The sequence below is a fragment of the Sarcophilus harrisii genome, chromosome 3 (assembly GCF_902635505.1).
Source record: "Sarcophilus harrisii chromosome 3, mSarHar1.11, whole genome shotgun sequence".
Classification (NCBI taxonomy): Eukaryota; Metazoa; Chordata; class Mammalia; order Dasyuromorphia; family Dasyuridae; genus Sarcophilus; species Sarcophilus harrisii.
The window spans coordinates 555,095,729-555,121,479 of NC_045428.1; the positions used below are offsets into that span (position 1 = coordinate 555,095,729).

At 36.1% G+C, this 25,751-nt stretch overlaps 1 protein-coding gene across 3 annotated transcripts in view; it reads left to right on the forward strand.

Annotated features, from left to right (window-relative positions):
- Positions 1-25,751, forward strand: part of WASF2 (WASP family member 2) — an 85,985-nt gene that overhangs the window by 18,304 nt on the left and 41,930 nt on the right. Inside the window, exon 3 of one of the 3 annotated variants that reach the window (XM_023499885.2) lies at positions 8,920-9,068. The exons of the other annotated variants lie outside the window; for them this stretch is intronic. The gene's annotated coding sequence lies outside the window, so the exon portion shown is untranslated. The remainder of the gene's footprint in view (positions 1-8,919; positions 9,069-25,751) is intronic. 3 annotated transcript variants of the gene reach the window in all.

A 25,751-nucleotide genomic window follows, 5' to 3' on the forward strand; every position in this document is an offset into this window, starting at 1 on the left:
TAAATCCTACTTGATCATGGTGAATTATCCTGGGGATGATATTCTGTAGTCTTTTTGCTAATATTTTATTTAAGATTTTAGCATCAATATTCATTAGGGAGATTGGTCTATAGTTTTCCTTCTCTGTTTTCAGCCTACCTGGTTTAGGTATAAGTACCATGTCTGTGTCATAAAAGGAATTTGGTAGGACTCCTTCATTCCCTACTTTTCAAATAGTTTATAAAGCATTGGGACTAATTGTTCTTTGAATGTTTGGTAGAATTCACATGTAAATCCATCTGGTCCTGGGGATTTTTTTTTTTAGGGAGTTGATTAATAGCTTGTTCTATTTCTTTTTCTGAAATGAAGTCCCATCTCTTAAGTCTCATTTCAAGGGCCACCTTAGCAACAAATCAGAGAATGATTGTAGGCCTTTGTTATATAATACATAGTGCTATGGAGATAAAAACTAGAGATAAGACATGGACCCTGCCGTTGCAGAGCTTTTGGTTCTCTGTGTCTGTTTACAGATAACACTGGGCAAGTGAAAGAGACAGAAAACAAAATGTGATATAAGGCCCAAGGAAGGCAAGTTAGTTACTAACTCCCATGAAGGGAATCTTCACAAGAAAGCAGCATACAAGTTGATTTTTAAAGGATGAATAAGAATTCAGAAAACAAGGGAAAGGAAGATATTGCTTATCAAAGGAAGAAAGTGAACAATAGAATGGAGATAAAAGCATGCAAGGTATTTCTGAGACCAGAATTGTCCACTTGGCTAGAAAGTGTCATACCTAGTAGGGAGGAGGAGTATAACAGAAGATTAGAAAGGTAGGATGGGTAGTTGGCAGTAGGTGGGCAGTAGGAGCCAGTGGAGATTTTTCAATAGACAGATGACATTTTACACATAAAGAACATTAGTTTGATAAAGATATGAAGAATGGATTGGAAAGAAGAGATTGAGGAGGAGAGAATTGTTTTTTGTTTTGTTTTTTTTTTAATATAAGTTCAATATAGGCGTATGTACGTACAGTTATCTTGCTGTACAAGAAGAATAACATCAAAAAGGAAAAAAAATGAGAAAGAAAATAAAATTCAGGCAAGCAACAACAAAAGAAGTGAAAATGCTATGTTGTGATCCACACTCAGTTCCCACAATCTTCTCTCTGGTTGTAGATGGTTCTCATCATCACAAGATTATTGGAATTGGTCTGAATCTTCTCATTGTTGAGAAGATGGTGTAGAGAATTGTTAAAAGCTGCTCTGACTACCCATATAAATGGATAAGGCAATCACTACAAAAGTAAAAATTAAGTGTTGCAAATTTACAGATAGCAAGCCTAATCCCAAGGAAGAACTTTGGAAAAATGTCTCTTCTGTTCCTTTTCAAAGGTGGGAGAACCATGGGTTTGGAACATTGTATATGTTTTCAGGTTGTTTTCACTGTATTGATCAATTATGTAGATTTTTTTCCTCTTTTTTTTCCCCTTACAAAATTCTTTGTTGTTGAGATTGTTTTCTGAGAGAGAAAAGAGAGGAATAGAGAAGGATATTTAGGTGATTCAAAAACCAACAGAGAAATAAAAATTTATTTTTAAAAAAAGCTACTGTAATTTAAGGTAATAATTCAAACCTCTATTTGAGTGTCAGTGAGTATAGAGAGGAGAGAAGGGATCTGACTTGGTTATTAACAGGTTACTTAGTAACCACTAAACTAACAGGTTTAGAATAACCTCAGCTACATGTACTTCCTTTCCCCAGAACTAGCACTATAGGTTGTACTCTTCTCCCCAAAATTTCCCTTTGTTCCTTCCTCTCTGCCTCTTCCTTCCCCCATCAGGTTGTTCACACCGTTTATATGAACAGAAATCAGCTACAATCCTTGATGTAAGATCTCCCACCATTGGGCCTTACTAGCCCTCCTGCCAATATGCTTTCCACAACCCTGGGCATCGATTACCATCTCACCTGCCAGTTCAGTCTAAAGACTCCCTGGCCTTGCCATCCACCCTATAGCTACTATCTCAAGACAGCCCTGTGGCTAAACCCCTTGGTAGTATTGTCTCCCCCAATTACAGTGTGAGCTCCTTGAGAACCAGGGACTACTTAACTTTACTGTTTTTATCCTGGTTTGGTTAACACAGTGCTTGGTTTGTAGTAAGCCACCTAAGTGGTTTTCATTCATTGACTCATTCTGTTGTAGAAATTACCCAAGTTTCTTTAAAGCTATGCCAGAGGTTCTATCAGAAAGGCTTTGAGTCCAGACCAGTGACAGACTTATGTTTGTGTTCTGTGGGCCAACCTAGCCAAATCTCAAGAAATAATTTAGTTGATAGACAGGAGGGAACTGCTGAAAATTTTTTAGTAATGAATGATGTTTTATGTTAACTGTAGTTGGTACTAACTGCAAATTGATGAATTTTTTGGTTGCAGTGCATAGTGGAATTATAGATCTACATTGGTGGAAAGAGTACTCACACCAGGAAAATCACTTGAAGTATTGAAGATATCTAATTGTTATGAAATTCATTCTAAAATTGAAATTTGTCATTGTAAATTTTGCTCTTCTGTTTTCTGGATCTAATTTTGAGATGGGGAGAAAGAGTGCTGGCTTGGGAATCAGACACTCAGATTTTTAGGCCTAGTGCAGCAGCCACTGTCTAGCAATGCATTCTTTTTTTTTTTTTTTTTTTTTTTTTTTTAGGTATAAAATATTTCATTACTCTACCTCACAAAATGCTTAAAATAAACTACAAATGCCCCATAAATGTAGCAATGCATTCTTGAATAGGCCCTCTCCTGTGGGCCTCAGTTGCTTCATCTGTAAAGTATGTGTGTTGGATTAAGTTCCCTGTAGTTCTGACATTTTATCATTCTGATCCCTTTTTTACATATCTCTCTCACCTTGTTTTTGAGGACAACAATCATATTTCCTCTCCTCTGCCTTCCCTCCAAAGGATTTTCGTTAGGCTAAACTCTGAATTCTGTTGCTAGTGGTCAGCAGTTTCACTGTCATACTATTATTTGGACAGCTCATATGAAATAATATTTATTTTATGGAGTTGTCTGACATGACATACCCTTTCTATTGTGTTCTCCTAAAGGGAAGAGTTATTCTTTCTGACCCTATCCAAAGGTGTTTCATTAGATGATGAAGAAAATCTAGTCTATTGTATTCCACCCTAGTTTTAATGGAAGATCAGCTAATAACATTCTGCCCCTTTAAGACTCCTTGGTTTGGAATATTGGCCCTTTATGTTGAAGTCCTTTTGCGGAAGAGAACTAAAAGGAGAAATGAGATGAAATGGATTCGCTAAAATAAACCACTGTTTATTAGGGTACTGCTTAGAGGCAGGGAGATGAAGGGTGACTTGTTGAAATCTCTGCCAGCCTCATGAAGCTGTCTGTTGGTGACTTAACTGCATTTCAGTGTTTGCACTATCAATGGGGAAAATAAGCCTTTTCTACTTTTGGGTAATTGAATGTATATTCTCAGAAATATGGAGTAAGTGAAAAAAAAGGCAATCTCAATGGGAGTTGTTTTGTAAAAACACATTTATTACTTTGTAATTGACAGAGTCCAAAGAAATAAATATGGAACAAGGCTAACAAAACACTCTCAAGCTATTTTGCTAGGTTGGGGTCCGTGTATCTGCTTTAATGAATAAGTGATGTGAAGCTAACGTTGTATTATAATAATAATAGCTCACACACCACTTTACATAGATCTCATTTTATTCTTATAAGTGTAGTGCAAGGATAAATGAGGAAAGTGAAGCTCGGAAAGGTTCATTGACTTCAGGGTTACCTAGTTAATAAAAGTAACAAAGCAGGGACACCAGCGCAGGTTCTCTGATTGCAGACTCAGTGCTCTTTCCAGCATACCTTGTCGCCTCTTAGGTGTAACTGATTTCTTCCTAAAGTGTAGAAGAATTATATGGTGAACATGTCCCTTCTTCAACTCTCCCCATCTCCCCCCTACCCCCCCCCCCCATTAAGATTGTTTATGCCATTAATTTTTTTAAAGTTTCTTCCTGGACAATGTCTCCTTTCAGGGTTTGTTACACTGCTCTTTTGGCTTCCCTTCTGCTTCTCTGACTGCTCCTTCTCAGTATCATTTGCTGGTTAATCTCCCATATAATATTCTGAAACCGATTTGTTACCTCCAAACTCTCAAGTAACATTTTCTGCCTCAGGAATGTCCAGCTCATTTGCTAATGCAACCACAGATGATGATGGGCTGAAAGGTAGGTACAACAACCTCCTACTGCTTGATTTCTGCAAGTTGATAATTTTTGTATGGCCTGTGAGTGATGCTATAAATATCCAAATGGTCCTTAGCTAAAAAAAAAAAAAAAATGTTCCCACTCTTGTTGTACATGAAGCCTTGCATGAACCCTTCCCAGATAGATATATGTGCCTTCAACTTTAAAAAAATGTTACCTTAAATGTTAAATGAAATATGATTAAAAATCCGTCAGAGACCATACAAAGTAAGACTTGAGCCCAAGAAATCCGTGTTATAATTTCAGAGTTTTACATTCCAAAGTGCTGGTGTTTGCTATTCAATAAACATAATTTAAAAAAAAAATCTGTACTATTTTATTTTTTCTAATTACATGTAAAGGTAATTTTTAGTATTCATTTTTGTAAGGTTTGGAGTTTTAAGTTTTTTTTCCTCCCACCCTTATCAGTACAGAAGCATTCTGACTTAGGTATATTCATGTACAATAATTTTAAGCATATTTCCATATTAATTGTGTTGTGAAAGAAAAATCAAAACAAAAGGCAAAAACCATGCAGGAAAAAAAACAAACTTAAAAAAGAGTGAAAATAGTGTGCCTCAATTCTCATATAGTCTCCAGTTCCCTTTCTGGATGCTGATGGAATTTCTATTCCATATCTATTGGAATTGTCTTGAATCACCACATTGCTGAGAACAGTTAATGTGATGATATAATCTTGCTGTTGTGACTGTGTACTGTAGTCTCCTGATTCTGCTTGTTTCCATCAGCATCAGTTCATCTAAGTCTTTCCAGGCTTTTCTGAAAGCAGCCTGTTCATCATTGCTTATAGAACAATACTATTCCATAACATTCATATACCATAATTTATTCAGCCATTCCTCAATTGATGGGTATCCACTCAGTTTCCAGTTTCTTGCCACCATAAAAAGTGCTGCCACAAACATTTTTGCACATGTGGGTCCTTTCCCCTCTTTTAGGATCAATAGAATTTTTAATGAAAAATAATGGTCAGGAAAAAGAAAACTTTTCCCATGTATATAATTTCTCATAACCTTTAGCCATAATAAGAATATTCTTGAAGTCAGAAGCAGTTGAAAAAGTTTTCTACAGGGTCAATAGCTTTCATAAAGCCCATGCACTTAACCTTGCAGGGGAGGGACTGTCACTGTCACCCTCTTCTATGGGCAAATGTGTGTAAAAATCAGGCTGTGTAGATTTAGAAGCAGCAGGAAATATGGCCATTTAAGTGACAGCTGGCAGCAGAGGGAAGGGCCAAAACTATAAAAAGCTTACAGAAGAGTTGTTAAAGCATGGGGAGTGGGAGAGTGGTAGGAGTAAATAGCTCCATACACCTCAATGCAGTATAGTCATTCGTTTTTCTAATGATGATCCTGACTCATCAAGAAAATTTTAAATTATGTTTACTATGCTCTATTTAAGAAAGGAACATTTGTAATATGTTTGGAAAATATGTCCATGAAAAATGGCTAAAATAAAACTGTTTAGTGTTTAAAGGGCTAAGTTTGTATTATCTAGAAAAGACATGTAAGTAGAGCACTTCATTTGATTATTCTTTATTCTTTTAAGTGTTCTAAACAGTGAAAAGAAGAGGTTTTTTCAGCTTTGGAGTAATAATTAGAGTTTGTATTAAACTTCAAACATTTGGATTAATTTGGGAGGAACTTAATATAAGATAAGAAAGGGTTTTTTTTTTTTTAAAGCATATTTATAGGTTTGATATAGCCCAGATCAATAAATATAGAACCAAGTCACATATTACCCAGAGCTGTTTTTACAGGTACTTATACCTATTTTATAATGAGTAGATGAGAATATGTAGTTAACATTTATTACATAATAGCTTGAATTTAAGTGATGCTGTAGGTCTTTGTTTGTAAAGTGTTTTGTAATTTCTTCCTTGCTACAAATTTTTGAGGTAGTTAGTAGAAGTTATTGTTAGTCCCATTTCATGAATGAGTTAAGTAGCACAGAGGTTAAGGCACTTGCCACACAGCTGATTAGTAACATAGCTGGAGGCTTCCTGTCTTTTTATGTCAGGTTGTTTTGAAACTCTTGAATTCTAGCTCAGTGAGCAAGGTGCTGTTCATTCTAAATGCTTCCATGTATTTGAGTATCTCCTGTTCTTCCCTCTATTGTATAAATTCTCCCTTACATGCCTTTTTTTATTTGAGGTAATTTTCTCCATTCTTTCCTTTCTCATTTCTCCCAATGTATCCCTCTTTTTTTTACCTTTCCATTCTTTTGATAGCGTCCCAATATAATAGATTCATTCCATTCTCTCTGTCCAAATAGACTTCTTCTAACTGCTCTAATTATGATACAGTTTGTGGGGGCTACATATGCCATTGTCTTATATATAGTAGTATAGTAGTGGTATACCCAGCTAAAGAAATTTAGCCTTATTAAGTTCCTTATCATTTCTCACTCATGTTTACCTTTTTATACTTTTCTCATATCTTCTATTTGAATGTCTTATTTTCTAGTTAGCTCTCATCTTTTCATTGGGAATGCTTGGAATTCTTCATTTCATCAAATGGAGAATTTTTTTTTCCCACTGTAAGATTATATTCAATATTGCAGTATAGGTTGTAATCTTTTGCCTTCTGGGATATCTTTTCAAGCCCTCTACTCCCTTATTGTGGTAGGTACTAAATTTTGTGTGATTCTAACTGTGGTTCCAATATTTGAATTATTTTTTCCTTTCTCGCTCCTTATAGTATTTTCTCCTTGTCTTGGGAAAATTAAATAAGAATGCTAGAAGAAAAATTGGGGATATGAGAGCTATGGAAAAAAATATGAAAAGAGAATTAACATCTTGGTAAAAGATAAACAAATACACACCCATATAGCCTTAAGAAAATAAATTCTTAAATCAGAATTGGCAAAATGGTTTAAAAAAAAAAAAAAGGGTTACTGAAGAAAATAACTCTGTGACTGACCATCCACTGCCCCATTGTCTGCAGACTTCACTGTCTAGCTATTGTCTATCTTCCTAAGCATCCTTGGCTGAAAAAAAGTGGTTAACTGTGACTTTTTGCTTTTGGGGGAAAAGACAAAAAATTGGTACCTCTTGATTCCTTCTCATATAGGCTGTGAAGATGATACTACTATAGTCAGAGATAGATTATCTCAAGATTAACTGAGTCTTTGCTTTTTTTCCCTCCCTTTCTACTTGCTACCTTTTGGCCATAGTACTTAATCTGGACTCACTTGGGACATAGCAAGAAGAGGAGTTTAAATTTAAATTAGTAAGTTTGGTCATCTATTAGCTCCTTTGATAAAAAGTTTGGTGGGGAAGGATTTGAAGATAAGTTAATCTAAGTTTTCATGTTTTTATACATTTTAATTTTCCATACTGTCTTTCTTATTATCAATGTGTGATCATATCAATCAATGTGTATTTATTAATGTGCTATCCTACACTAAGCACTTTGTTAAACATTAGGTGTAAATAGAAAAATGAGACAGTCCTTGTCCTTGAAGAGTTTACATTAAGCTGTTATTCCTGAACTTCCTGGCCATATCTCTGTTAAATAATTTTAATGGAGGTAGATTTGTTCTTCATTAAATGGTGCTTTTTTCTTCCTTGTTCCCTCTCTGTTTCTTGTTCTCTCTGTTGAGCAAGATGCAAATTTACTTGCTAAGCCACAAATCTTTTGTTCCTTATTTTTTATTTCAAGAGGAACTGTGCAGTGGATTTTGTCTATATCTTCTAACTTGTTTCTTCCTTTCTGGTTCAGTGCATTTTTGCTGTGCTGAACATCAATGACTCAAATACCCTTAAATTCAAATACTGAGTACTCTTTAAGAGACTATTCCCTGATGAAAAATTTGCCAGATTTGAGCCCTATGGCTGAAATGAAAGAACTTAATTGTGGTTAATTTTCTCATTATAGAAATTTAGGACTGTAGGATCATAGGATTTACAACTGAAGAGACATTGAAGATCACCGAGTCCTCCTTCCCCTTCTTTGCTTTTTTTTTTTTTTTTTTTAAATAATGTAATACTCCAATGGATCAATGATCTCAATGATATGGATATTTCTTTCAGGGATATAAAACATAGCTCATCTTTGCCTGGCCATCTTGTGTAACTTCCATTCCATTTCTTTCTTACAGTGTGTTGGTTGAGGGATCTTCTCTTTCTGTTGACAGAGCTCTTCATCAATTGTCCCTTTTTCTTGTTATGTAACTTGGTCTTTTTTTTTCTTTTTCTAGTCACATTTTTCTGTTGACATCCTTTATACCACTTCTGCATAATTATCATTTATGTTATAGTCAACCCAAACTGCTCATGTCTTATCGTGTGCCCCTTCATTGCTTTTTGAATTATTCTCCATTTCAGATTTTTGCATTTCATGACTTGTAGCCAAACAACATCATTAAAAGGAAGGATTAGTGTTGATGTTACAAAAACGAACTATTGTTTCAGGAAAAGGCTTGGAGTCATTAAAAGAAATACTGGAAATTTTCCCAAAAATTTCCCAAAATTTCCCACCCTTCTGTCTAGTTCTGGGCCAAGCTGTTTGTCTATATGTATTGTCTGTCTTTGGTACATATATACTGATGGATGAGCTCTAATTAACTGTGTTATTTAGTCTGAATTAAAGACATTTTTCATTTAGTTAGTTTTTCTGTTAAAGTTAAAGTTTGTTCTTTTGAATGATTGTAGATCCCATTTAAGAAGCTCTGCAGTATTCCAGGTCTTGATTTAATCAACACAGTGTCATTTGAAAATAGCATCAAGAGTACCTCATCTATAGGGAATCCTTTAATTGAGACTGCATTGGACTTCCTTTGTGAAAGTAGTGGCCGTCTTTGGTGAGCATATGTTTTCTTGTTTTATGTCTTGATTAATATTAATCAGGTTATCAAATAATGTAATCACTACACTTTTTGAAGTTTCTTTGATGATTTTGACATTTGCATTCATGTAAAAGATTTTGTTGAAGGAGAGCCTCTAAAATGACATTCTGTTTTATCAAATCAAGAGTTTTTTAATGGTCAGCAAAAAAGTTCAGTAGGATCCTTATTCTCTTCACTTTTCAGTCAGTTATGTAATTGTAAAGATATGGTTTGCTGTGGAATGTTTTTTGTGAAATCCTATCCCAGAGGTGTGTGTATATGTGTAAATAATTCTCTCTCTCTCTCTTTAGGAACTGGGAATATTAGTTTTATTTTTTGTTTTTGTTTTTTTTTCTGGTGTGCTCTCTCTCTCTCTCTCTGTATATATGTATATAAATTCACTTTTTGAATGCACATTTCTTTGATTCATGTTGGGAGAAAAAAATCAGAACAAAAGGTGAAAACTATGAGAGAGAAAAAAAAACCCAGAAAAGTGAAAATAGCACGTGTTAATTTATATTCAATCTCCACAGTTTTCTTTTTGGATATAGAAGGTATTTTCTATCATAAAGTTTATTAAGATTGCCTTGGATTACTGAACTGTTGAGAAGAAGCAAGTCTATCATAGTTGATCATTGCATGATTTTCTTGTTACTGTATATAATGTATTCCTGGTTATGCTTGTTTTATCCAGCATCAGTTTGAGTAAATCTTTCCAGGCCTTTCTAAAATTAGCTTGTTCATTATTTTTCATAGAACAATAATGCATCATTAGTTTCATACACCATAACTTATTTAGCCATTCCCCAATTGATGGACGTTTATTCATTTTCTAATTCTTTGCCACTGCAAAAAGAGCCACTGCAAACATTTTTGTAAAAAATGGACATGTAAAAAAAATTAGTACATGTAGGAAGGTTAGGTAGGAAGGGTTGGTAGTTTTTGATATTCCTAGTCACTTAATTTTGGTGATGATGATGTTTGAATTTTCAAGGATAATACCTTGAAAATTAGTACTTCAGAGCCCTCAAAATTTTGTACCTCCAGTATACACCAATACACTTATTCAATTTTCTCTATGTTTATTTTCCTCCTGTCATTTTTACTTTGTCTGGTAAAGCATTAGGATTGTGATGTTGAGGACAAATATCATGGCTGCCCTGTCCTCAGTGATGAAAAGCATATTATTTTTATTTTATTTATTTATTTTTAATAATGGCTTTTTATTTTTCCAAATACATGCAGAGATCATTTTCAGCATTCATTTTTGTAAAAAAAAAAAAAAAAAAAAAAAAATTTGTTCCAAATTTTTCCCTCTCTCTTCCCCCTATCTCCCCTTTCTCCCCCCGCCTTCCCTGGACAGCAAGTAATTGAATATAGGTTAAATATGTGTAATTCTTCTAAACATATTTCCACATTTATCATGCTGCACAAGAAAAATCAGATCAAAATGAGGAAAAAAATGAGAAAGACAAAACAAGTTAACAAATGACAGCAACAACAAAGGTGAAAATAGTATGTTGTAATCCACGTTCAGTCTTCATAGTTCTCTCTCTGGATATGAATAGCTCCCTTCATCACGAGTCTATTGAAATTGCCTTGAATCAACTTATTATTGAAAAGAGCCACATCCATCACAGTTTGATCATCACATAATTTCTTGGTGTGTTCAATGTTCTCTTGGTTCTACTCACTTCACTTAGCATCAGTTCATTTAAGTCTCTCCAGGCCTTTCTGAAGTCATCCTGATCGTTTCTTATAGAACAATAATATTCTATTTGATTCATATACTATAACTTATTCAGCCAATCCCTAAATGATAGACATCCACTCAATTTATAATTCCTTGCTATTACAAAAATGACAAGCATGTTATTAAAAAACAAAAAAAACAAAAAAAACCCTTTTCCTCTTTTCATCATTTTGTTGTCTTTCTAGTTTCATTCTCAGATGTCTTAAGTTATTGCTTAGTTAGGTCTCCTACAACACTTCCTTTAAACTTTCTTTTCTTATCCACTACCTCTAGTTTATGAGGTGATACTGCTCATAATCTTATAATCTTCAACCATAGTTATCCAAAAGATTTTTCAAGAAATTTATATTCTTAGTCAGTATTGTTCTTGGCTGCCATCTCTCTCTTTTTTGGCAGGAAGATCAAGTATTTGCTAGCCAAGGTCATTCTTGGTTTTTTTTTTTTTTTTTTTTTTTTTGGGGGGGGGGGGATTGGTCTCCTAATATAATTGGTTAGATTTCTTTATTTTTAAAATCAAATTTTATTATCTTTTGTTTTTATATCAGAGTCATTTCTGTATTTATGCCCTCCTAGGATCGAACTATCTCATGTAAAAAAATAAAAAGTTAACTAAAAGCAATCAGCACAGTGATTATAACTGCCAGTGCAAGCTATATTCTGCCCTACTAGTTCCCCTTCCCTCTATCAAAAAGAGGGGAGAAGGTAGAGAACAAACATTTATATAGTGCCTGCTATGAGCCAGGCACCATGCTAAGTGCTTTTTCCAGATATTATCTCATAATGATATTGGGTGAGGGATGGGTAATGTATCAGTTAAACCTTATGAAAGTTGTTCTAATTAGTGTTGATAACCTTTGCTTAATTCATTTTCTTTTCTTTTCTTTTTAATAGAATATTTGTTTAATGAGAAGAGAAAGGAAAAAGAAGTCAAAATTGACTCAGTAGAAAGCAGAAGTAGGACTAATCAAAACATCATGTAACAGTATACCCATAATATTGGGCCACAGTTCACCACAAATACACACAGGGTCTTTGGGTAGGGGAGAGTTGATACACACATATAGATATCATATTGGGAAAGAAAAATCAGAACAAAAAGGAAAAACTATGGGAGAGATAAAAAAAAAAAAAAACCCAGAAAAAAAAGGTGAACAAAGCATGTATTGATTTACGATTTACATTTAGTTTCCTTAGATCTTTTTCTGGATACAGATAACATTTTCTGTCCAAAGTGTATTGGGATTGCTTCAGATCTCTGAATGGTTGAGAAGAACCAAATCTGTCATAGTTGGTCATCGCACATTCTTGTTGTTGTGTTCAATGTATTCCTGGTTCTGCTTGTTTCACTCATTATCAGTTCATGTAAATTTTTCCAGGCCTTTCTATAATTAGTTTATTCATTATTTTTTGTATAACAATAATATTTCATTACCTTCATATACCATAGCTTGTTCAGCCATTCCTCAATTGATGGACATCCAGTAATTCATTTTCTATTATTGAATATCATTAATTATTTGAAGGTATTAGAGTTTTAAAATTGTATGCCATAACTTTTAAAAATTTTAACCTTCTAAGTTTGTCTTGTTTAAAGATCAGAAACTAATTCAAGAGTGATTTCTACATCAATAAAGAAGTTGTTTCTGTTCTGTTAAAATACAATCAATTTCATTTCTTGTATTTTTATGTAATACTTACTGTTTCAAGTACCTCCTCATTTTTTTCTCCCAAGAAAGTATTCATGACATACAGACTTGACTGAGTCTTCTGGTGGATAGTCTCCAAACTTTTGACTTATCTCATTCTTTATTCTTGAATTATGTTTTCTCATATATTTCCCAGACCATTCTTTCCTTTGCCTATGTTTGAATTGAAATTCCTAATTACCAAAATATATGTTGACTTAATTTGGAAGATTTTTATCAAGTTGTTCATAGAAATTTTCTGCTTTCTCATCATTTGCATCTTGTGATAAATAAGGTGTAGGTATTTACCTAGTAGCCTTTTTACATGCATATATATATTTTGTGTGTGTGTGTGTGTGTGTGTATAAAGTATGAAATGACCAAATATCCCATGAAATGATGCTTCTTGTTGCCTTTGAATGCACGATAAAACCAATAGTGATAGATATATCCTTGATCTTGCCATCATCTACATTGTTTCCACTTCTATAATTAAGTCAGAAATTTTTTTTATCAGACTGGAATCACTCTTAAGATCATTACATCACTCTCTATAACCTTATTGCTCTTTATTTCCATTGTGACTTATAATCCTTTTATCTATTAGTATTGTTATAAGACATCACATCTGCGGTCCTCATTCTTGTCCTTTTCCAGTATTTAATTCTTTAGTTTACCAATTTAACTTTACCTTTTACTCTCTGGTCCCTTATTCAACTGTATTATCACAGCTTACACCTTGCAAAACTACAACCCTAGATTATTTTCACCATCCAGTTCGCCCAGTTCTGGTGAGAGTCACTCAACCATGCTGACTGTTTCATTACAAATTTATTATTTAATCTAAACTGGCCCCTCACTATAGCAAGACAGTTTTATTCAGTTCTTTAATTGATGTACCACTCACCAAAGCAAGTGTTCCAGACTCTCTCTTCTCTCTCCATCCTCACAAGGAAGGTTCCTACCATGTACTTTTATTTTGCCAGGAACTCCGTTTTTTCCCCTTTTCTACATCTCAGTACATTTTGACATTATTTCCCATTGTCTCTTCCTTTATTCCAGTCTCTCATGAAGAATTGACCTGTGTTTTTTCCAAAGCTAACCCTTTTCTGTGAATCTTTCATTCCATCCCCTCCTATCTTCTATGCAGATTGTCCCCATTGTCATTTCTTTCTAATTTCCAAATTCCAAGTCCACTGATTCCTTCCCTGTTACTTGAATATGCCCAAGTTTCTCTTATTAAAAAAAAGCAAAACTTCACTACTTCCTAATGTCTGCTGTCCTATATTTCTCCTTCTTTTCTCAGAAGCCAACTACACTTGGAGATTCCAGTGTCTTTCCTTTCACTCTTTTCCAAATCCTCTGTAATCTGGTTGCTGATGTCACTCAATTGAAATTGCTCCTTCCAAAGTTGCCAGTGAGCTCTTAATTGCCAAATGTAATGACCTTTTTTCCCAAAATCTCATCCTTTTGGATCTCTCCGCAACATTTCACACCATTAACCACTGACCACCTACTCCTGAATCCTCTCTTTTACCTGGATTTTTGTAACACAACTTTCTGCTAGGTCTTCTTCTTTTTGCCTAATTATATCTTCTCTTTACTTTACTCTTGCCTTCTTACTTGTACCATAGCCCTTAACTGTAATCCCAAGACTCTGTCCTAGACCCACTTCTCTTCCATCTTTTAATGCCTATCTTTGTAACTTCAGCAGCCACGTTGGCATAATTGTTTCAATGACGGTGACTCTCAGCACTATAAATCCCTCTCTGGTCTCTCTCCTGAACTCCAGTCAAGGAGCACCAGCTGCTTATTGGATGTTTAAAACTGGATGGATTATAGGCATCTTAGGGCAAACATTTCAAAATAGAACTTTATCTTTTCCCTTGAATCCATCCCTCCTCCTCCAGACATCACTTTTTCTCTATGGAACACACTATCATCCTTCCGGTTACGTGGGGTCATTCTTGAGACCTGGTTCTTATAACATTTAACCAATCAGTTGACAAATCTTCTTGTTTCTACCTCTACAACATGCCTTGCATCCATTCCTGTTTCTCCATTCACATTGCTACCATCTTAGTTTAGCTTCTAATGGTGTCTTGCCTAGATTTTTCCAATAGCTTCCTAATTGGTCTCAGGCCTCAAGACTCTCCCCATTCCAATCCATTCTCCACATTGCAATTTTCTTAAAGTGCAAATCTGACCGTGATATTCCCCAGCTTAATAAACTCCAGTGGTTTTCTGTTCCCTTTAGGACCAAATATAGACTCTGTTTAACATTAAAACTCTTCACAACCTGCCTCTATTCTATCCTTTCAACCTTATTTTCTATCATTCTGTTCCTACTCCAGTCCAGCCAGAATTGGCTTCTTTATTATTCTCACACACCGCATCTCATTTTCTGTCTACAGCATTTGTACCTGCTGACCTCTTGCTTGGAATCAATGCCCTTCTCAACTCTGTACCTGGCTGCTAGTTTCTACCCATGCTCAGCTCAAGCATTACTTTTTACATGAAGGTTTTCCTGATTTCCCAGCTGTGAATGCCTTTGTCCCAAAGTTATTTTCTGTTTATATTTTACATGTCTCTATATGTGCATGATGTTTCTCCTTGCAGAATCCTTAAGGGCAGGGATTTTTTTACTTTGGTCTTTGTATCCCCCACAGTATCAGGTAAATAGGCAAATATAAGAGATGACAGAATTTTTGATGGATTGAGTTCTGTCATCTGTTGTATTTGCCTCTTCAAAGAGAATCTGTGAGCCAATTTTCCATTTACTAGAAGCTTCTTCTGTTTTCTTGTCTTATTTGTTTTTAAAAATTTGTTTTATCGTTGCCTTTTGTTTTTACATCAGTCATTTCTGGAGGAAGAACAACTGGCCCTGATGACAAAGAGCAGCAGTTGAACACACCTGGCAATGCATTTAACACTGTGTCCTAGTGGTTCTCTTCTGATCTGATATTTTTCATTTCATCCTCTGCATGGAAATTGATTGTCTTTTCCTTGAATTTATGGCAAATAAGGAGAAGAAACTTGGGTATGGCCTGGGGGATACCCTAGACTTATAGTAAAGAAAATTTTCAAGGGTTCAGAGGAAACATCAATACGACAATGGCTAAGAATGAAATTCTGATGACAAAAAGGGAGGCAATTTCACTGAGGCAGAAAATAGGGTTTGTGTGAAGACACTGATGTGGATGCACAAGGATCTCACCAAACCATGTAGATATTTAAAAGAAATATACAGAAGGTGGAAATATGGCCCGATCACAGGATGAATATAAGTGTATGGCCCAGCTCTGCACAAAGAATATCAGGAATATCAAAGCACAGATTCTTTAATGGCTGGCAGAGAAATCTAGGGGCCATCCAAAAAGGATCTTTTATTAAAGTCAAATTGGGAGTGAAAAGAGCGTGCAGAACTGACAGGGAGGCAGCGGCTGGCCTGTGCGTTCTGATTTTGCGTCTGTGTTCTTTGTCAAGGAGAATGAGTACCAGGGACTTGGTACTGAAGCTAAGTAATGAGGCAGACAGTAAGAGAGCACTTGGCTCTCTTGATGAATGCCAGTCACCTGGCCCAGATGAACAACATCCTCTGATACTAAAGAGCTGGCAGATGGGACTGCTGAGCCACTGTTAATGGTATTTGAAAGACCATGGGCAAAGGAGAGGTCACAGAGGATTTACAAAAAATAGAAGGAAATGGAGTCTGCAAACTATAGGCCAGTGTATTTCCTGGAAAATCCTAGAATAGATTATTAAAAAATATGGTGAACATCTAGAAGAGGAAACAGTGACTATAGGGAGCTGTGGCTTTATCCAGAACAGGTCATACTGGACTAATTTCATTTCCTTTTTTTTTTTTTTTTTTTTTTTGATGGGATTGTTAAATTACTATTGTAGGTGAGGGCAATATTGTGAAGGATTTGGTTTACCTAGATTTTAGTAAAGTTTGTGATAAAGAATCTCATACTCTTGTTATAGAGAAGATATGGCTTAGATAGGAAGGTGATTAAATGGGTTCAGAACTGTTTGGATGACTACTTGGAGTGATTATTGGGTTATTGTCAAGGTAGCATAAGGTTTTGGGCAAAGTGCTTCAGGAATCTGTGCTGGTTTCTAAACAATTTATCATTTTTATCAATGTCTTGGAAAGAGGCACAGATAAAGTTCGTCACATTGACTGGGGGCACTAAGCTGAGACGGATAATCAACACAGTGGACAACAGGATCTAAAAGGATCTTGATAGCCTAAAGCATTGGGCTGTCTCTAATAAGAAATTCAGTGGAGATAGAACAGTAATATCTTATAATTGGGTATAAAAAAATCAACATCACAAATACAAGATGGGAGAGATGTGGTTAGGCAGCAGTTCTGGGGGAAAAAATCTGGGGTTTTTATTGGACTGCAAGCTCAGTATGAGTCAGCCATGTGATATGCCAGCCAAAAAGGCTAATGCAAAAAAAATCCCAGATTTAGAACTTAAAAAGACTTTAAAGACTAATGAGTCCAGTTCTCCATTATACAGATCGGGACACTGAGGCACAGAGTTTAAAAGATTTCCAGCATAACATGGCTTTTAGGGGTCAGAGGAAGGACTTAAACTTATATCTTCCTGACCCCTCGGTTAAGCATCCACTATGTCTTGCTTCTCCTCTAGACTCTTGGATTGCATTCAGAGAGACAAATAATAATCTCTAGGATTAGGGAAGTCATGGTACCATTGTAATCTGCCCTTGTCAGACCTCATCTGGAAATTCAGTTCTACAGATACTGGTTTAAAGCATATACTAATGGAAAACCATTGGATTAGTCAAATTGATAGGGGGGAATAACAAAATGAGCAATGTTTGAGAAACTGTGGAAAAACAAGTACATTAATGTACTATTGGGGAGTGTAATCATTCCAGAAAATAATTTGGTACTCTGCCTCTCAAATTGTTGTCAGTAATTAAACATTAAATGTTTAAATATTTTAAACATTAAATGGTAGACACTTTAAGTGTGACAGGCACTGGGATACAAAAAAAGGTAAATGACAGTGCTGTCCTCAGGGAGCTCTCAATCTGATGGGGGAAATAGCATTTATGCCAACCTATACAAACAAGATAAAAACAGGATAAATTGGAGATAGTCAGCAGAGGGAAGGTGTTAAAATTAGTATGGATTGGGAAAGGCTTCCTGTAGAAGGTGGGATTTTTAGCTGGGACTTTAAAAAAGCCAAGGGGAAGCCAGGAATTAGAGCTGAGAAGGGAGAGTATTCTAAGCAGGGTGATGCAGCCAGAGAGAACATTTGGAGTCAGGGGATGCAGCATCTTGTGCCAGGAAGAAGCAGGGGCTGTTGTCACTGGATCATGGAGTATGTGATAGTAAACTGTAAGAAGTAAGGTAGCCCTGATTGCCTCACCCCCCCCCCAACCCCCCAAAAAAAGAAAGAAAAGGAAAGTCTAAAAAGAGTGGAAAGGTAAAGGTGGCAAGTATGTGTGTGTGTGTGTGTGTGTGGGGGGGGGGGTTATGAAAGGCTTTAAATGCCAAATGGGATTTTGTATTTGATTCTGGAAGTGATAGAGAGCCACTGAAATTTGTTGAATAGGAATGACATGGTCAGATCTTCTGTGTAAGAGATCACTTTAAATGGAGGGTGGACTGGATTGGGTTGAGATTTGGGATAGGCAGACTTATCAGCAGGCTATTGTGATAATCTAAGTGTAAGGTGAGGAGCTGCATCAAGGCTGTGCTGGTATCAGAGGCAAGAAGGAGACTTATGCAAGAAGTGTTAGCAAAGGTAAAAATCAACAGGCTTTGGCAACAGATTGGATCCGTAGGGTGAGGTGAAAGGTAGTAAGGAGTTGAAGATGACAGAAGTGGATGACTTGGATAATGGCAGTGCCCTTGACAGTCATAAGGAATTTGGAGAGAAAGATAATCAATCACAGAACTTTCAGTTCAAGATGTCTTAGAGGTAATTGAAGATGCAAGACTGGAGGTTCGGGCTGGATTTGTAGATTGGAGTATCATCAGCATAGAGATAATGATTATATCCATAGAAGCTAATGTGAGATCACCAAATGAAATGTTATAGAGGGAGCAGAAAGCCCAGAATAGTGCAGCCATGGGGAGTACTCTCTGAGGTCTTAATGGAAATGAAGACCTAGTAGAGAAGCCTGAGGAGAGAACCACACGAGAATAATGTCAAGAAAACCTAGAGGAAGGTGACTGACCATGTCTAAGACTGCACAGAGGGCAAGAAGGGTAAAGATTTAGAACAGGCTATTGGATTGAGCAATGTCAGATCATAAATCTGGAGAACATGATTTTGGTTGAATGTTGAGGTCAGAAGCCAGATTGGAGAATTAAGGGAGGGAGAGGTAACGAAGTGGAGACATTGGTGTATATATGGTACCTTTTAACCCCACCACTATTAGGCTTATACCTCAAAGAGGACAAGAACCTGTGTGTATAAAAATGTTTATAATAGCTCTGTTGTGGCAAAGAACTAAAAACAAAATGCTTATCATTAGTTGAATGAACAAATTATGTCAAATACTATTGTACTTTAAGATTTGGTGAAAGTAGTAGTTTTGGAGAAAACTGGGAACACATATAGTAACTGAAGAAGTGAGCAGAACAAGGAGAATTTATACAATAATGTAAAGATAAACAATTTTGAAAGACTCATGAACTTTCATCCCAGTGTGAAGCAAAATGTTTTGTATTATTTGGACATGAAAAATGAGAGAATTTGTTTTGCTTGAGTGCATATTTGTTACTCGGATTTTTTGTTTGTTTTTAGGGGGGGTATTAGGAACTAAAAAATAGATTTTTGTTAATTGAAAACATAATTTTTGAAAGACATTGACAAGCTGGAGAGGCCTCCACGAGTTTGAAAGGCCTTGCAGTCATGGAAGGGTGCAGACAAGACTTGGTAGTTGAGCTATAAAGTATGTGAGCGGCTATCCAGTGTATCATGAATTAAACTTGTTTTTGACCCCAAACGCAGGACTGAGAGCAGTAGGTAGTAGCCACAAAATGGTCAGCTGAGCCTAGCTGTGAGGAAAAACTAATAGCTCTGCCCGATAGTAGAATGGGCTGCCTCGTTAACTCTGCTTTGTGGGGTCTCTCTCTAGATTACAGGGACTTCTAACTTGGGCATATATCAGGAGGTATATAGATAGATTTCAGAGGGATTATGAACTTGTTTTTTTGAGGGGGGAATTAAATCTTTATTAGGATATCATCCAGCTATTTAAAAACATATTTTGAAGTAGGATCCATAGGGACTTCACCAGATTGCTAAAGGGTTCATGGTATAAAAATGGTAAAGAATCTCTGGGTTTGTTGGCTATGGGGTTTCCTTTCAGTTTTGTCATGAATTGGACTAGATGTCTTCTGAAGTTCTCTTCCAAATGCCCAGATTCTGTAATTTGTAGTAATTTATCCTCTTATTGGTAATTCAACCATGAATTTTACATGTTAACTACTAATCATTCAGGTTAGATTTACATCCAGTCTAAAAAATGAATAATTGCCAACCCCTTTTTGTCCACTTTCTGCTACTCTTACAGATCTCACTGTAAAAGTGGAAAAGGACCACTGAGGCCCAGTTTGTTTTTCCTTTGTTTTGTGGGTTACCATGGCCAAAGACTTCATCACCTTTTGGCCAGCCTCTTCATGATGAGCCTTTGAATTCAGCTGGACTGCTCCTTGGAACATAGAATCTGTTTCTGAAACTATTCTCCAAGCTTTTCTAGCATGGTAGCATCTGCCAGATGTCACACCTTTGGAATAGTCTTTGAGCCCCCAAGAAAAAGTAGAGGGGGAGAGAGGAAAAGGAGGAGAGAGACAGATGAAATAACTTCCCTAAAAACATCCAGAGTGAGCAGCAGAGCCATTTCGTGACATTTAAATCAAACTGCTTGAGTCCAGAGTACTTTCCACAGTGCCAGAGCTGTCCTTGAGTGGCTTATGATGAGATGGCATATACTGTCACCCTTCTTACAGCTTGTGGGCCATTTCAGTGCAAAGGGGGAAAGCCCTCTGCTCGAGGGCTGGCTTATCAGCACACTGACTTTGGAGAAAAAAACTAAGGTTCAGAAAGGACAAGTCATTTGCTTCTAGTCACACATGAGTAGCACCAGTACTAGAATTCAGGCCAGCGTTTTCTCCTATACCATTATGAATAATCACATCATTTTCTGGCCTTGCAGACACTCTTTGTAATCCCTACAGTTAGATGAGGTGGATACTTGTTGGCCAGCTCCTCACCAGCCTGTGCACCCAGCTTTAGGCTAGGAGAAGACACCAACACAACTTCCAAAGGAAGTTGATGATATAAAGGAGATATAATTTGGTCAGGAGTTCTGGAAGGTAGATTATATTATTATAGAGAAAAGAAAGGGAAAAAATGGTTGGAGAAACAAAAGCCCCAGAAGAAAAGGAAGCTGTAGGTTGCCAGTTACTTGATGATTTAAAATCAGCTTGCTTTTGTTTTAGATTACAGATGTCCTAACTTTTGTGATAATATAGATAATATACTTTTCCTGCTTTGTCCAGGATATCTGAAAACCCATCTCCCTTTTTTCTCTCCAACTTGTTTCTGCTCTCACTCTTTGCTGACTTGTTTCACTTCTTCCCCTGCAGTTATGAGCTTTGAGATGGAGAAGGAAATTAAGGTCACAGGATACACTATATTAGTTGTATAGTAGTTAACTTTCTACTGTATGCATATACGTATTTATCATGTGTTCTCCTAGCACTTTGTTTTACATACTTTTCCTTCTAAATTGTGTTTATGTGTTTTAAGTGCCACATCTTCCCTACTAGAACTGAATTTCTTTAAGGCAGGAACGATATTATATTTGTCTTCTCCAGAACTCAGCACAGTGCATTGTACATACTAGGTGCTAGGTTTGAATGAATACTCCAGACAGGGCATCCAGTTTCTGTTATTGGACCTAGTAATATAGAAGGGAAGGATGATTCTTGACTTGGCCCGCTTTTAGGAAATCCCACTGGAACTGGCAGGTTGCCTGTTACGCTTTCAGATAATTCCAGAAGTTTACTTGCTTCTACAAGCCCACAGATCCAAGCTCCCCAGAATAGAGAATGACGGTGACTAAGACAGTGGACACCATTTGCTTCTCTGGAATCTGCTCACTCAAGATAAAAGAATACATAAACATTGTGCATCCAATGCTACATGGTTTATCATTTCTCTAATCTTTAGTGCTTTGAAAGATCTGTGACTTTAGTACTGTGCCTATTCCCAGGATGTACATCACACCTCTATTGATACCTTAGTTTTCATGATTTCCTGTGGCCAAAAAAATTCATCATTCAGCCTTCTAGTGATGAACGTCTTTGAACTTGGATTATTCCTTTGACCACAGACAACTTATTGCTGCACTTGGCTTTGAAGGCTCTCTGGTTTGGTAAGAACTGTCAGAATGTGTTCGTCATTGAATCTAGGGCTCATGATACTATAAGACTTTGAGTAGGACTATATTTAGGGAATTTTGGAATCATTTTAGAATCATAGATTTTTTTTTTTTAAACCGGAAGGGACCTCATTGCCATTTAGTCTAGCCCTCTCATTTTATAGAGGAGGAAATGAAGGCTCCATAAGGGGAAGTGACGTCGTCAGAGCCACTTGGTAAGGGGGTGACAGTCAGGACCAAAAGTCAAGTCTCTTAATTCTGATCAGATGCTCTTTCTGCTCTAGTATATCACCTTTCTTGAGAAATGTTTTCCATGTTTTCTTTACTATAATTCTTCATTATTTCCCAGAATTGGCAATGATGTTTTTTTTTCTCCATACTTCTAATGAACTGATTATGAGGCCCATCTTGTCAAATATCATGGACTGATATATATATTTATTTAATAGCCTTTTATTTACAGGTTATATGCATGGGTAACTTTACAGCATTAACAATTGCCAAACCGGCAATTGTTAATGCTGTAAAGTTACCCATGTATATATCCTGTAAATAAAAGGCTACTAAATTAAAAAAAAAAAAAAACAATTGCCAAACCTCTTGTTCCAATTTTTCACCTCTTACCCCCACCCTCCCCTAGATGGCAGGATGACCAGTAGATGTTAAATACATTAAAATATAAATTAGATACACAATAAGTATACATGACCAAAACGTTATTTTGCTGTACAAAAAGAATCAGACTTTGAAATATTGTACAATTAGCTTGTGAAGGAAATCAAAAATGCATGTGTGCATAAATATAGGGATTGGGAATTCAATGTAATGGTTTTTAGTCATCTCCCAGAGTTCTTTCTCTGGGCGTTAGCTGGTGTAGTTCATTACTGCTCCATTGGAAATGATTTGGTTGATCTCGTTGCTGAGGATGGCCAGGTCCATCAGAACTGGTCATCATATAATATTGTTGTTGAAGTATATAATGATCTCCTGGTCCTGCTCATTTCACTCAGCATCAGTTCGTGTAAGTCTCTCCAGTCCTTTCTGAAATCATCCTGTTGGTCATTTCTTACAGAACAGTAATATTCCATAATATTCCTATACCACAATTTATTCAGCCATTCTCCAACTGATGGACATCCATTCAGTTTCCAGTTTCTAGCCACTGGATTGATATTTTTTTTGTTTTTAAGGCTTCCTAGATAGGAATCTGACCTCTGAAGGTTAATGTCAGCCACCTCCTACTCCCCTCATTGTTATTAGGATTCATGCATGCTTGGAGAGTGGGAAAAGGAACTTAATTACTGGGGAGGGGATCTGCAGTCCTGTTTGAATGGCTGGTTGAAAGTTCTGGAACCACCCCTTAGCCTTTAAAAAAATTTTTTTTTCTTATATTTGTTGCCCAAGGGTAGCAAGAGCCCATATAAATACCATCCTCCCCCTGAGTGGTGTGAGGCACTTCTACTTTTGGTTCCACAAGTACAAAACAGACTGGTTTCCATGCAGTAGCTTTTTTGGCATGTGTTGTTCTTTGCTAGAAAAGTCAATTCTTTGAAAGAGTGAGGCATGGTAATTGTAGGTCTATAGCTGTTTAGATATTTACCTTTATAACTTTTAAGTGCTGACTAATAAGTTCTATTTTGTATGAAAATATCAGTGTTATCATGATATAACTTTCATGTATTTGCCTTGAACCCAAAAATGCTTTTTATTGAACTGTGCAGTTGCTGTATTTAGGCTTTGGGTATCACCATCTTTTCCCAGACTTATAACCATAATCAAAAATGTTGAACACTCCCCTGGATCTAGTTCTCCTGGTTGACTGTGGTGGTTTTTTGGAAACCGTAATGGTTCTTGGAGTGAGTACATCTGTGGTAACCTGGGTCTGCATCTTTTCTCTCAAGAGACTCTCTGGTTTAGAAAGTGGCATGGGAAATTGCCTTGTGAGCTGCTCCAATGCAGTCTATGGGGTAAAAGGAGTTTATCTCAGTAAGCTATGCCAGTAGCTTTTATTCATGCATTTTGAGAAGGCTCATTAGTATGTTAGCCAAAGAAAATGTAAATCAATTTTTAGTAAAATCTTTGGATCACATACATAATATAATACTTGGTACTTGAATTAATACTTGGAATCTTAGGAGTTAAAATGCTTTGTAACACTCAACTCTAGGAATTGGGAAACTTATGTTCAGTTTTGTCTGTTACTAACTAGTTGTGTTTCCTTTGGGCAAGTCATTTTCCCTCTCTAGGTGTCAGTTCTCAATTTCCTCTGTCAAATGAAACTTGATATAAAAGTCCGTTCCAATGCTTAAGATTCTTTGATTCCATGTTTATAATACTTTGGGCCCTAATATTTACCCTATAACACTTGTACTTGCCATAGTCACTGTCTTTTGAGTTTGGGGCAATCTAGAGTTTGCAAAGAGCTCAGTATGAACATAAGTAGAATTCTGATTATGCCAAATGCAGATTTGGTTCTTAAAATAACTCCTGTTGGTAGTTTTCAGTTTGTGTGTGGGGTTATAAAAACAAGGTTAGTTCTTTTTAGTTCTTGTGTGTAAGCCTTTTTCCCTTCCCTTTAATAGGAGTTCTTTGCTTCACAAACCATAGCAGACCACATATTCAAAGCAGTTCATGAAGATTTAGCCTTGCAATTTATTTATCCCTGCTCACCAAGAAAGTCTCAAAATTAAATAGTTAGATGCCAGCCTAGGGAACCTAACCCAGTTGATCTTTGAAGGCCTGAAAATCAGAAGGGAAGAAGCATTCTTTGAAGTGTCTCTAAGTTGTTCACTGAAACAAGACTGATGGAAATGAAGAATCAAAAAAGTGTAAAATACCAGTGTGGTCTAATATAACTTTGAGATTTAAGATTAGGTATTTTCCCAAGAAAAGGCCTCATGATGAGTAAGATTCCTGGGAGGAATTTTTGTGGTTCCTTGTCTTTATAGAAACGCCAACATTTAAAAAGAGTCCAAGGAAAAGTTCGGGACACAAACTAGATATTATGGGAAATAGAAAAAATACTGGATTATAATCCTGATTCTCCCACCAGCGAGCTTTGTGACAGGTTACTCAACAGTAATGGACCTAAGGTTTCTCATATGTAGTGAGGGTTAGGACCAGATAAACTTAAAGGTTCCTTCCAGCCCTAGAACCTCGCAAATCTCAAAGCATCATATAAATGAGCTGCTATTGTTATTATTTTGGCAAATGGTGTTCAATAAAATCTTTTTAGAGTGAGTGGGTTGATACTACCAAAACTGTTTGTGGATAAAATCACAATAAAGATCTATGAAATACTGTTTAACATAAAAAAAGACATCACTTCCTCACATTTTTCTAATGTCAAAGGTTAATTTAAAATATTAATGCTGAAAAGATTAATTTAAGATATTAAATCTACTAGGCAAGAATACATGTACATATTGTAATTACTTCCTTTTTACAATTAAAGTAATTGGATTATATTTAATGAGCTATTTACAGTTAATAATTAAAAAAGACTTATCTTTTCAGTATTCCCCATGTGCAGAAAGAGATGGGGGAAATCCACTACCCTGATATAATTATCTTAGCTCAAACTAAACTTGAAAAAGCTACTCTGCTTTTAAGAAAAGGGGGTCAGAATAATATTTTTAAAGGCTTGTATTTCATGAGTAGAGCAGCAGATCACTCGAGCATATGAGGCAAGAGTTCTGATTGATAATCCCAGCCTGGCTTCTTAGTAAACTGTGTATCCTTGGGAAGTCAACTTCATTCTTTGGGTCTCAGCTTCCCTTT